Here is a 12,780-nt window from a genome sequence, read left to right on the forward strand (position 1 = left end):
CTGTGGCGGTGTTATTCTGTTATGAAAGTAAAAAAGGTTATATTGTTTACTTTATTATTTTTATCATGTTTAAATCTGCTGTGGAATGAATTTCCATTTCTGGACATTGGTTGATCACTAGTTGATGCGCAATGTCTCGAAAATTGGGGTTCGGAGTGTCTTGATACTAGGTTACCATAAAAGCGCAAAGCTGTTTTCCTTTTTTTATTTATATTTCATATTCAAGAGACGTTTAAGTTTTTTTTAGGAAAAAGCAAGAGCAACAGCCCAACACAAATTTCTGGACGACTAGAACTTAAAAGTAATTGTAATAGCTATTTAATTTTAAATTATTACAATTAAAAATATAAAATTATATTGTTAATTATGGCTTATAACAGTAACATATAAAAATAACAGTATTTTATTTATCGCTTTGCTAGTTTAAGCAAAATATTTTTTAAAAAACCCTTAAGTACAAGTGTTACAGAATACGACTCCCAGTGAAGGGGAGTTCGCTAATGAGATTCTTTGGCTCGCGGTTTGCATTTCAGATCAGATTTGCGCCTGAACGCTGTACCACTGAACTCGTTCCCTAATAATGAGACTTCAGTTGGGCGGCGCACCTTTGAACGACTCTCTTAGCTATCACTACTTAGAAAATGTAGATAATATTTAGTAATATATTATTAGTTTATACTTACTAAGTGTTTTTTTTTCCTTTTTAGATTGTTTTATGTATGTTAAGAAAGATTAATTATTTTCATTTTCCCGTTTAGCTATGACAAAATGGGGCGTTGAGTTCTGTCTGTCAAAAACGTAAATAAATATGTTCTTCTTAGCTATCCAGCACACACACTTTTTATTGGGTGAAAATTCGAAAATGGAGTATAAGAAACGATTTAATATTTTTTCGCTGTATTATTTTTTCAATATTTTTTCTTATCTCGTAATAAATTTGTTCGTAACAAAGCTAATTCATATTTCAATAAGAAATACAAAAGAATATTTTCAAAAGAATACTATAAAATACATAACTAAACTACGAAATGAATAATAAAATAGGTATAAAATAATTATAATATTACCTACAAGTTACCTAGCTTCCAATATGGTGACAAAAAGGTAACTCGACAAGCAAATGTATTCAAGGGCCCATTTGAGATTCAGTCCCACGCATGTGTCATAGACAGTGGGTCTCCAGGGACGAGGTAGACAGACAAAAAGTGAATATTGGAGATATGCTCGCATTATTGCCGCATGTTCCCAATGTTTTGGCACGATACGAACGGTTTTTTGTTATCTTTTATATTACTGGCTTTGACTTTGAATTTAAATGTGCAGGTCCAGGTTGCAGGTTATTTAGGAAGAAGATTCCCATGTGAAGAATAAGGTATAAGTTATCTTCTGTAAATTAAAATATAGAATCCCGCAATACATCTCGCATAAAACAAGGTAGGTACGGAACTTGAGAAACCAATATTAAGACACTCCGTTCTCCATTAAGACAATTCCATTCCTCACTTTCCACCGATTTCTTGAGACACTACGTATTGAGTGGCGGAATTCAACGCCGCGCTTTGCCACATTACGAGAGCGAGCGAGCTTTTTTAATATTACTTTTTAAGTAACTTGTTTAACGTCACCATTAAACATCTATATTATAGATATAAACGTATGGTATCTATTTGAATTCAGTACCATCGCGTGTATAGGTGAACTTTAATGTTCAGTTAATGTACCTACCTTACCTAATTTTGAACTATTTTTTTAGCTCTACTCTTTCTGCTGCATGTAGCAGGCAGGTACGGAGATCTAGTATTAAAAATCTTCTGCTTTTTGTCCCCATGTCGGGTAATTTGATCTTTGTGATCGGGAAAATAAAAATAATAAATTTCCCCGAAGGAGAATCGAATCCTCAACCAGACTTTTGCAGTTGAATGCTGTCCTATGCCACGAACTTATTAAATAATCAAAACCTTCTTACACGTAACATTTTAATAGTAAAATATAGCAAAAAGTGAACAATGGATACCAGGTCCCAAGCGCCTAATACATTATGTATAGCAGCCGGGCTAGTTTCAATGAAGGATTTTTTGCATGCTCCTTACATTCTGTTATATTGTAACATCGTTTTCCTTTAAATGTATTCCCTTTTACGCTAGTTTTTTTTATAATATTTGTGAAATAAGCTTATTATATTTTCTATCCTTTTTTGTAATTGGAATGTTTTTTTTTGTAGTGTCACGCTGTACCCGTAATATACGAGCAGTAGAAAGAGCGAACTTTGTGTTAAGACACTTCGCTCGCCATTTCCTACCCAATTTTCCGCCAAGTGAGTGGCGGAACTCAACGCCGCCAAATTAGGTTAATATTTTGATGTTAATTTACAATCCATTTTAAATCATTTTTTAATGCCATTTTTCATTGTCCTTTTTAATATAAGCTATTTTTTCTTGGTTAAAATATGAGGCGGAAAGTAGGGGACGGAAGTGTCTTAATTTGAACGGAGTTTAGGTTCCCAGTTTTATTTTGGGTTACAGCATGAAGCTAAAATAATAATAATAATAATAAGAAATGGACCACACTTGGCTTGAAGCTCGTGAGGTTCATATTAACCGAAATTATATTTCGAGAAAAAATATATATAAAAATAATAATAATAATAATAATAATATTGTAACAGTTACACAGATAAATTTAACTTCATATTGTATCTGACATACAGTATGATAGGCAGAGTGAACCTAGTGTCAAGATACTCCATTCTCCACGCACCGGCCGATTTTGAGACATTTCTTGTTAAATGGTAGAAATCAACGTCACGCTTTGTCGGTTACCAGAACCAGAAAACAAAAATAATCCATTACCTCGAGCGGAAATCGAATAAACAACCGTCGCATTGACAGTCCGATGCTATATCGCTGCATCACGAGGTCCTATAATTTAGGCCTTAAAATATGATATCAATACTTCATTTAACTGATATTTAATTTTATTACAAAAAGCAGTATTTATGTGTAAAACAATAACTTATCTTGCTATAGTGAGTACCGCGGATAGGTGACCACGCGTTTCGTAAACAATCTATCTTCATCTCAACTAGTACCGCCCGCTGGAGCATTTCCATTGTCCATTTTCTTTTTCTTTTATTGGTATTTGCTACCACTGTTTGTTGTTTTGTGTTCTTTTGAAAGGTGCAGTTGGTAAAAAAATGTGGAAAATTCTATTGAGAAAAATAGTAGGGTAACAAAGCTCGTAAATGAAGCTTTTTAATTTTGTTAATTAATCAATTTTCTTCTTCAAAAGAATGATAATATAGAGTATTCGATTTTGATTGCAAAATATATTGATTTTGTCTTAATGTTAATAGAATCTTCTATTAACATTAAAACATAGGGATCTATATAGGCAAAGAGAATTAGTAGAAACTAAAATAATTAACTCAACTCTACATTTTGTCGTAGTTGTGACGTAGCGTAGAGGCACAAAGTGTGCCTGTAACTGCAATTGGTTGTGGGTTCGATCCCCGCTCGAGGATATGAAATATTTATTTACATTTATATTTATTTTTTTATTTACATCTCTTTGCTTTGGTATCAAGGCAAAGCGCGGTGTTGAGTTCTGCCACTTAACACACAATGACTCCAGAATTCAGCGGAGAGTGATGAACGGAGTGTCTCAACACTGGGTTCTCTCTGCCTATCTTGCAGATGCGGTGTGTGGTGCAGTACAGCGTGAAGCGATTACACAAAAAACATTTACCGTTATTAATGAATACACCAGTAATTTATATAAAAGTTAAAATACCGTGTCGTCCATACAAAAGGCGACGTACACAAATTGACGTATAGTCTTCGCGTAATGGGGGGATTGAGTGATCACCCCCAATCCGACAAGTTAGTTCATGTGATGGATGGTACGTACAGACCTACGGACGTAATATGTGCTCGATTCATTATTGATTGGCTTTTTGTACGCTGTTGTGATTTTACGCTAATTCGTATAAGATGTATGGGTATCGGTATGGTGGGGTTGATAATAAACGTCAATTATTTATGGTTTTTTGTATTAGGTTCTTGTGAAATAATAAATTTAATCTAACCCAATAGTTATCAGTGTTTTAAGTAATTACTTTTTCAGTTTTTTATTATCTTTATCTATATATATAAAATCGAAAGGTCACTCACTCATCACGAAATCTCGGAAACTACATGTGCTAGGAATCTCAAATTTTGCATAGGAGTTACTTATAGGACGTAGGTGCTCGCTAAGACGGGAATTTGCAATATTCGACTTTTAAGGGGTTGTTTTTGGGGTCGAAAGTTTGTATGAAACTTCGTTACTACAAATGCTAGGAGTCTCAAATTTTGCATAGACGTCACTAGGACGTAGTCATGGAGACAGAAATTAATAATAACATAGTTCACGCGGGTGAAACCGCGAGCGGGCCGCTAGTATAGGATAAAACAAAAAAAAAAATGTATTTCTAGACTAAGGTCTAATAACTTAAGAGTTATCCATACAAAAGTTGATACATTTGTGTCTGTGAGTGTTTGCCTTATTCGCTAGTAAACTAACAGACAGACAGACTTATAATAAATAGAGTAATAAATATCAAGGCCGATTTCGGCTACGGCAACTGCTTTTCTCTCATCTTCTCTGGTGGTAAACGATCTTTTTCCAAATGTCCCCGCGATATTGCGGGCATGTAAGCATCTTTATTAATTGCGCCAGTTCCGAAGGCCGATACGTCGAGCGGTCTGGCAGTGCAAGATCTATGTTGTTCTTCTTCATCTTTGTAGCTCAGAAGTTGTTGGCCATGCTCTTGCTTACCCTCTCCAAGTGGACTGTGTATCGCAGTCACATCCATATGCTGGATCCATCACACTTCAGATGTCTTCGTAAAATTCTTAAAATCTGCTGGTCTGATCACGTGCCTAACACTGAACCGGTGGCATTGAGGCTTATTTGATGCGATCACAGCTTCGATGGAGTGGTCACGTATAACAAATGGCAGAACAACGTGTTGCAAAAGCGCATCTTCCAGTGCTTATATCTTACAGCGTTAGGATGTTCTATAATAAAATATGCTCTAAAATTTAAATAAACAAATGGTGAAGAACGGTTTGACTTAAATTTTATTCTTTATTCGTAGTTAGTGTTGTATGCATTTAATTTTAGTCTGAATAATATACAAAAACATTAATTAATTGTAAACTTTCAATATTTTTTAACTGATTCCACCTAACATCAATAATATATTATACAAACAAAATTGAAAATAAAAGAACTACTTCCATTGTATATAAAAATGAAAAGCGCTATGAAATATATTAATATGAAATTCACAAGAATTGAAGTTTTCATAAAACATTCCTTTATTCTTATTTCCGAGAGGGAAATAAATGAAAATCCATTTCATTTATCTAGATTATCTGTAGCATGTCTAAATTTCAATGAGTTACCTTTTGAAATTTTGTACATAGACGCCATCGAGAGGAATTTTTCATAATTGAATATTTTAAACAACGTTCACAATATCAAATTCTTTTCAAAAGAATGAAATTGCAATAAAAATGTTTTGATATCGCTTATGATAATTTGAACCCTATTCGTCAACAGTAGAGGTGTCCTGTAAAAATGAGAACTAAAAATATATTGGTTGGACTGTAAGAGCAATTTACTATATAAAATATCGAAGAATACTGTAGCTTGGTTCTGACTGTAGACGTGATGGTTGATGGGTTGATTAACATTTGTCCGCACTGGTAGACAGTCTCCGTCGCTTAACACGAACAAAAGGACATAACGAAGTGTTTTAATACTAGGTTTTAGTTTTTATTAATTTAGTTTTTTTTTATTTTACATGTCCTTTGTATTTCGTTGTTTGCCCTAAACAGGTAATGAGATACGATGTATTAGAGCGATTATAATTTATATCGAAATATCAAACTCGCCGGTCACAAGTTATAATTGTGATATGCATCTCGTACGCTTTGTTAGCTTAAATTAATTTTAACATTTAAATGACTAACATTTTGTATTAGATATTTGTTATGCATTGGTGATGATACTTTTCAATTTTACCCTTTAGAGTAATAGGGAGTAAAAATAAAGTGTCAAGGCACTACGTTCTCTATTTGGTTTTAAAGATCATTAAACAAATTATTAAAAAAATCATGTTATGAATATTTCAAGCATTGTTTATTTTACAATAATGTACAGGTATAATTAATAGGTAATAAATGATTTTTTTAATTAATGATTTTAATTGTTGTTATAAAATTTCTTTTTGAAATATCCCATCGAAAAAGTATAATAATAAGTCACTCCACCATAACACTACACTAATACCATTCAATTTAAAACCCGATTCACAATAATTTATTCGGCAAGCGAACCCAAAAACAGATGCCGACGCCATACTTGTACAATTCTCAAAGTTTAGAGGTTTTGACATGGAAATAGAGTCGTCCGACCCGATGCAAATTACTGAATAATCCGCCTATTGAAATGCCATGACAATGAGCGTCTGTTGTTGATATCCGCGCTTACGTTTGCTCTCCGTACCTGCGGAGGCTTTAGATCTTATTCTTTTAGCACAACTCTTAAGAATGTATAATAGATTTTATATCGTTTATTGTTTTTTCGATAAGAAATTATTAATGGTATAATAAATGTTTTCTTTGATATTTCTACTAGGATGTTGTTGAATTTTTAAATTAATTCAAAGTTAGTTGTCTTCTGAATGAGAATGAGATCCTTTGTAAATATGTTAATAAAGTGCTACGATTGTTGTGATGTTTGTTTAAGTGGTTTACGCGAAGCCTTTGTGTATGCTTAAAAATGGAAGATAGTAAGAAATAAAAAATATTTATCATTTTGGGGGGGGCAGAGAGAATCTAGTGTCAAAACATTCCATTCTCAGCCTTCCACCCGATTACGAGACATTCAGAGCTATTTTAATTTAAACATCGTTTATTTTTAAGCGAATCCAAAAAATTATAAAAATTTAAAGAAGAAACTATATTTTATGAAATACAGAAATTCAGTATGCATTTTAATATGAGATGAAACACTTTGTCTTAATAGTGGAGCTTTAAAGTCAGCCAAATCCTATCGAGTTAAGTTTTCAAGGCGATTTTAAAAAATAAAACGTCTAGAGATTCTAAAACTTTTGCGGGGAATTTCCAGTAGCCGAACTTCTATCCGGGAGAGGCTTAGCGGCAAACTTTGAGAACGTTTTGAAAACTGAACTTTATTCAATATATAGACCGTTTCAGCGAGACTATTAGATGCTCACGTCTAATACTGTGCGAGGATTTTAATATCGGATACCATATTTGAATATTATATTTCACGCCAATCGTTGAAAATCTAAAGAAAATTTTTCCTTTTGAAATTGCCATTTTTACCACCATGTATTTTGTGGATCAGTTGAACTTTAATATAGTTTGAAAAGCACTGACATTTATATGGCTTCCTCTCTGTTATTTAATTTTAAAGGAAAGTGTCATATCTTCATTTCGTTAGAAAGTAGTTGTATTAGAAAGTATCATAATCGATAAATAAGTATTAAATAGTATTTTAAATTAATTTAATGAATTTCAACTTATATCGTATTAAACATTGAGAATTAGAAATATTAACTGATTATGTTATATTCTTAAACTAGGCTTTTAGTCTGGGAAAAACTAAAAAAAAACAAGCAACCGTTAGTTAAAATCTTTGCTGTAACAATCAAATGGATTTTAAATATACATCATCAATAGCTATCAATATCTCGGCGAGCGTTGCTTGCGACTACCGATAGGCAGCAATTACAATAATTCAAGAGACAACGCCTGACCTATCTCTGTGAATCCATTAGCTATTCGTATTATACTCGTACGTATAGGGTTGTATAAGGTAGATTTTGATTATATTTATATTATATTTGTCCGACAAAACATGTAAAAATATAATAATTTAAAAAGTCCAACATTCCAGTTAAAGTGGAATTTCACTATTAATATACAGGGTGAGTCATATTGAACTTTCCGGTTTTGGAAGGACGTTGCACGAAGAAGGGAAGGAGTAGAAGGGTGGGGATGGTGTCATTAGACGCGCCATGACATGCAGTTTTAGTGTGAGCAATGGCTTGGTCGGGACAACATCGTGCGTTCGTAGTTGAAGAGTTTATTAAAAATGGCGGCTCCGTGATCACAACACAGCGTGCGTTCCGTTTACATTTTGCTATTGGTCGACGTGATCCCATTCCCACTGGACCAACAATCAGAAATTGGGTATCAAATTTTAGAGCAACATCATCAGCATTAAAAACAAGACCACAAGGCCGAATTAGGACGTCAACGTCAGCGGAAAACGTGGATAGAGTGCGGGCTTCAATTCAACAATCCCCTCGGCGTTCTGTTCGGAAACATGCCGCTTCACTAGGATTATCTTTCAGTAGTGTCCGCAGAATACTGCATAGAGACCTTAAATTTCACCCATACAAGATTCAGGTAGTGCAAGAATTAACAGTTAGAGACTTAGACACACGAACAAATTTATGCCGCGACATTCAGCAGATCCCCCGCACTGCTGTTTTGATCTTCAGTGATGAGGCACATTTTCACCTCGCCGGAACTGTCAACAAACAGAATTTTCGATACTGGGCTGAGAATAACCCACGAAACCTACACGAACGACCACTTCACAGCCCTCGAGTGACAGTGTGGTGCGCTATTGCAGAGTTTGGTGTGTGGGGTCCCTATTTTTTTGAAGAAGATGGTCAAGTCGTCACAGTTACCTCTGCTCGGTATTGCGACATGCTTGAAACTTTTCTGAAACCGAAATTGGAGGAATTAACGCAGAATCATGACAACGATAACATCTGGTTCCAACAAGATGGTGCTACAGCCCATACATCCAGGCGTTCAATGGAAATCCTGCGACAAATGTTTCCCGGTCATCTCATTTCTTTGCGAGGTGACGTTGGGTGGCCGCCGAGATCACCTGATTTAACCCCCTGCGATTTCTTTCTCTGGGGTTACCTGAAGGAAAAGGTGTACACGCATCGTCCCCGAACCATCGATGAACTGAAGGCTGCAATCACGGAAGAAATCAATGCTATTCCGCTGAATATGACTCGACGAGTAATGGACAACTTCCGGGAAAGGCTTCAGCAGTGTGTGGTCAATAGAGGTAGACATTTACAGGATATCATTTTTAAAACCAACTAAATTAAAACTGCATGTTATGTGCTTTCAAACAATAAAATAATTTTTACTGCATGTCGCTTTGTTTTTAATACACACCTTATTGAAATCGGAAAGTTCAATATGACTCACCCTGTATTATTATTTTATGAGTGATTTATATAATAGTTTGTTATTAATTCTTCTAGTCCGTGGTATTCAATTTAATTTCGAAGTAATATTATAAGTATTAATTAATGAATAGTACTTACCTGAAACTATGGGGGAGGCCTATGTCGAGGGATAACCTGACCAAAAAACTGGGTGCTAGAATTAAGTAGTTTTTAAATGGTTTTAATTTTTAACTTTTGAATTTTATTGTATAGTTTATCCTGAAATGGTCAGTGAATAAAGGCTTATTTTATTTTATTTTATTTTACTTACCTGAAACGATTGTTGCGCGGTGAGTTTAGCGTTGAGTTGTGTCACTTAACACGCAGCGTCTCGAATTTGGGCAGAAAGCGTAGACCAGAGTGGCTAAATAGTAACTTAAAATAAATTTAAGTTTAGTTTTTACTATAATTTTTAGGGATCCGGAAAAAGCGGAAAAAATCCTTATATTATGATCTTATAGAGATATCAAGCTGCTATGAAATATATAAATTCTATTAAATGTATGTATCATAAAAATTATAAATAAATAAACTACGATATTGAAATATATAAATTACACATATTAAAGTAACTATAAATATAAATAATAGTTCCCTACAATATATTTTCTTAGACTGATACCAAATTCTTTTATTTAAAATAAAACATTCTTCTCGCATTTTCATGTTTATTCGTAACACATTAATAGATAGTAAGGTAGGATACAAGCAAGAGTATGCCATAGCGAATATCGCCGGTCGTGGCGGCCCTATCGACGAGTGATTCAAACGTCCTTTACAGTGACGAATGTTTGTCACGGGCATCGTCTATTGATTGTTTTGGGTACACATCGCTGCTGGAACCAAGTGGTAGTGGTGGAATTTTGACCATTTTTTTTAAAAGCGGTTAACAGGTTGTTGTTATTTTTATGGTTAGCATTTTTTCATATCACAGTGTTATTTATATGTGTATTTTATTAGCTTCTCACCTGCACAAAGGTGTAGTTACAATTTTAAAGATTCAATATACATAATCATATTTATCAATTCTGTTCACATTTTTTTGGCTTCACCCTGTATCCCGTATATAGAATGGGAGGGTAGACAGAGGGAACCTGGCGTTAAAACATACCCTTTCCCACGCACCGATTAATTTTCAAGACGTTGCGGCGTGGATGGTGGAATCAACGCCGCGCTTGTTGCTAGAGTGAAGTGATGGTAATAATTGTACACCTGAGTGGGAATCGAACTCACAACCGCTGTTTATGCTATATCATTTTTGTCTATGCTATGATAGATATAGTAATATTAGAAATACATATAAGTGGTGCCTTGTAACCGCTCTCCCATGAGCCAAGTAAGGTCGCATTTAAAGTAAATTGGGACGGTGATTCAACAAATACGAAGTACCGCGGAAATCACTTACCATATGACAAATAGTGCTTGAGTGACATGCTTTTAAGATATTCATGTCGCACACGAGTTGTGTTTGAGGAAGAAAAATGAATTTTTCATACTGATATTTATTATATGAATATATTTTTATCTTCACGCATCTTTCTATTTATCGGGATAAGTGTAAACACTACTTTTTTAAGGTTCTCGCTGTATCCTGCATATAGCAGAGTAGGCCGTGGAAACCTGAAAACCTGTGGAAACCATTCGTTCCCCACTTTCCGCCGGATATTGGAGACATTGTGAATTCCTGCTGAAAGATAATACACAGTAAGATATTTGGTTTCCGAAAATTCTATACAATTTAGATACGTTGCATGCTTATTTGGCGGCGGAACTTAACGCCGCGTGTTGACTATCAGAGTAGGTAAATGAAAATAATTTAAATACATTTTTCGAGGAAATAAACCTACAACCATGGCGTAAACGCCATATGTTATTTGTAGTTCTATTAATTACTTTCTATATACGATCAACGTTGAAAACCAAAGTTAAAATGAACTTTCAGATCAGAGTAATCAATGAAAGTACGTGTTTAAACCAAAAATTCTACTTCCATTATTTATTTGAAAGGTTTCTACGTCCCGTACATAAGAATCGCTATCAAAAGGCTTATCGCACTGCTTTTGGTCTGCTTTCAAAGAGATTAAGCTCAGCGGAACACCGTAAATACGTTCTGTTTACGGCATATTTTGTCGAAATCACAAAAACGTATTAAAGAAGTAAGATAAAAATGCAAATGAAATGCATAAAACAATAGCATAGCATAGATTAACAAACATTAGTACCTATATAAATAATATATGTTTACTGTTGCATGTTACGTTATTGCTGGTAGAGATCTCTAGTTATTAGTGACTCTATTCTCCGGTTTTTTTTTCTTGCTTAGTGACCAAAAGTTGCTGGTGGAGTGGTTCAGCACTGATACTCTTATCGTTATCCGAATTATAGGTATGATTGTTGCTGAAATATTATATCTATACATTTTAAACAATAAGAACAAGAAGCTATTGTGAGCCAGTGTCTGGCTTCACCGTTTTATACGTAATTTCTCAAATTTGACTTAAAATAAAGAACGAAGTTAACGCTAGGATGCTGGATGATGTTAAAAAAAATAATAATTTATATAGTACGCTTATCTAAATATCGTAGAACATATTTCACTTAAAGAACTTTGATACTTGGCAATACGCCAAACTTGTGTATTCATGGTTCTGCAGATATTACTATCTCGTCATCTATTAAAGTTTATTTATGTGTCATAATATTATTTGCAAATATTTTTATTTTTTTCTACATTCGGAAAAATATAGGTGTTGCTGTATTTTGAAGAAACAAAGCGTGGCAGTGGGGTTTTCTATTTATAATGCGATGTTTTGTCGTAGCTTGGATGAAAAATTAAAAATGGAGTCTGAAAATCCTAAAAATAAATAGGTTTCTTATAATATTTAACTTTCATTAATAGTCCCTCTGTCATGAGTTCACTATGATATAAAACCGTACCATACCGGGTTACTCGATGTATTTGTTTATATAATTCTATATATTATTTATTAATTCCGTTCTCTTTTCCGTTGCAATACAATATTAAATATGCTATAAATTTGGAAAAGGTATGTTAATCTTCCTGTAACGATAAAATCTTTGAAACAATTTAATTTAGTACTAATTTAATAATATGGTTGCTGCTATTTTACTGTTAATGAATGTACAATAAATGGATTTTCACGAGATATTTAAAAAAATATATCATTTTTGTATTACTAAAATGGAAATTGAAAAAAAAAAACAACGGAAGGATGGAATGGTGTGGTAGAACGTGATCAGCTCCTGAAATTAGATAAATAATGAGTTAGCAAGTTTGTATGAGTTCGGCCCCTATCGGGTGACCACCTAACTAGCCAGGAGCCTCCCCAATATACGCTATTTGTTTACTTTCTTTTGTACCAAACTTTGTCTGTTGCTTTAGGCTCGTATGTGGGTTTTTAACTAACTTTCAGTTTACATTTCAC

The sequence above is a fragment of the Heliconius melpomene genome, chromosome 13, assembly GCF_056956725.1.
Source record: "Heliconius melpomene rosina isolate 202511_hmr_F chromosome 13, ASM5695672v1, whole genome shotgun sequence".
Classification (NCBI taxonomy): domain Eukaryota; kingdom Metazoa; phylum Arthropoda; class Insecta; order Lepidoptera; family Nymphalidae; genus Heliconius; species Heliconius melpomene.